At 48.3% G+C, this 2,048-nt stretch overlaps 1 pseudogene; it reads left to right on the plus strand.

Moving 5' to 3' along the window:
• The window catches only part of LOC101571814, a 7,839-nt pseudogene extending 6,807 nt beyond the window's left edge, over window positions 1-1,032 (plus strand).
• The last annotated feature ends 1,016 nt before the right edge of the window (window positions 1,033-2,048 follow it).

The raw sequence follows: 2,048 nt of genomic DNA on the forward strand, positions 1-2,048 counted from the left end.
GTGACAAATTTTATTCAGATTCTCGGACACATGAAAATAACATATAGCATTCACCTAGATAGTAACTCACTTGATCTTTTTTTTTTTTTTTTTTTTTTTTGAGGAACTGGGGATTGAACTCAGGCCCTTGTACTTGCCAGGGAAGTGCTTATTCCACTGAGCCATCTCCCTGGCCCCTCAGTAACTCACTTGAAACATTTACAGTTTGTAATGGTGTTTATGGATGTCTTTGTTTGAATGACCAGAGGTGTCAAGACCATTAGCCTGCAGTGGGTGTGCCAGAGTGTTCGGCAGGTTGTGTGGGGGGAAAGGAGCTGGTTCTGCCACTTAAGAAGGCATGGGGTAGATACGGTTACTTCTCAAACTCCAAAGTATGTGTTGACTATTTAAGGAACTCATGAAAATTCAGGCATCTGGGCCTAGCCCAACATAGTCTAATTTATTAGAACCAGAGAGGATTTATGAACACGTGTTTCTAGTGACACCATGTCCCACGCTAGTCACTCACTGTCAGCCATGGTCAAGCCTGCCATGTTCCTCAGCACCACTGCTGACAGGATCCTTTGAGCTGTATGCAGAGTTGCAAAGAGAACAGAAAACTTTTGTGCTGTGACTACTGGAAAGGACTTAGTTATAAGGGTTCCTGCTGTCACAGAATTATCCCAGGATTTATGGGCCAAGGTGATGACTTCACACACCCAAGAGGCACTGGCAGCAAGTCCATCTACGGGGAGAAATTTGATGGTGAGCGCCTCATCCCAAAGCACACAGGTCCTGGCATCTTTCCGTGGCGAATGCTGGCCCAAGCACAAATAGTTCCCAGTGTTTCATCTGCACTGCCAGGAGCGGGGAGGGTTGGATTGCTGGATTGCTGGCAAGCCTGTGTCTTTGGGAAGGTGGAACAGCATGAATACGGTGAAAGCCGTGGAGCACTTCGGGTCCAGCATCAGCAAGACCAGCAGCCAGAAGGTCACTATCTCCGACTGTGGACAGCTCCAATGTGTGTGGCCCGTGTGTGCCACGACCACCTGACCCTTCCTGTAGCTCAGGAGGAGCTGCGCCCCACCTGCTCAAAATGCCGCATCATCTCTGCTCTCACTGCAGTTCTTTAGGTTCCGTATTTTCCTTGCTCTCCTCCAAACATAGCTAGATTGCAGAGTTGTTTATAATTATGAATAAAAGCTAAATATTGGCTTAAGAAAGAAAAAATAAGGGCTGGCAAGATAGCTCAGCAGACTAAAGCACCTGCTTAGGCAGAGTGCAGTGGCCCGAGTTTGATCCCTGGCCTACTGTGCCGGCCCCACCCCCAGGGCACGCTGGCATGGTGATCGAGACTGGGTGTGGTGGCGCACGCCTGTAATCCCAGCATTTGGGAGGCTGAAAACAGGAGTATCACTACGAGTCCAATCTATGTAGTGAGACCCTGTAGACCCTGCAAACCCTGTACCAAATATATAAAAAAGAAAGGAAAAAGTACATGTATTTCTGCTGTGGGGGTGCACACCTGTAATCTCAGCACTTGGGAGACTGAAGCAGGAAGATTCCCCAGAGTCTGAGGCCAGCCTGGGCTACATACTGCAAAACGAGCCTAAACTACACAGCAAGACCCTGTCTCCAAAACAACAACAAAACCCATGTGAAATGGGTGTCAGGTAAGTATTTTTCTAGACTGAGCCTTGCTACCTGTGTAGGCTGGCCTTGAACTGCTGGCCTCAAGGGAGTCTCCTGCCTTAGCTTCCTGAGTATCTGGGACTACAGGCTCGCATCTCTGCACTTGGCCTGGGGCAGTTCTGATTCGTGGCCTCTGGACTTTGTGTGTGTGTGCTGGAGATTAAACTGGGGTTTCATGCATGCGAGGTAAGAGCTGGGCTACACTCCAGTCCATCTAGACTTCGAGGAGCCCTGATGTGGAGGGCAGAATGCGGGCCTGGGTGTGCTCCTCATCTATTTGATTTCTAGTTCTGTCATTTATTTCTCTATTTGGCTCTAAAATGAAATGATAGTATTAAACAGCACACTGGAAGAGAAGCCCAAACACACTGCTATTC

This window comes from Octodon degus, unplaced genomic scaffold (assembly GCF_000260255.1).
Source record: "Octodon degus isolate 3935 unplaced genomic scaffold, OctDeg1.0 scaffold00020, whole genome shotgun sequence".
In the NCBI taxonomy this organism is placed as follows: domain Eukaryota; kingdom Metazoa; phylum Chordata; class Mammalia; order Rodentia; family Octodontidae; genus Octodon; species Octodon degus.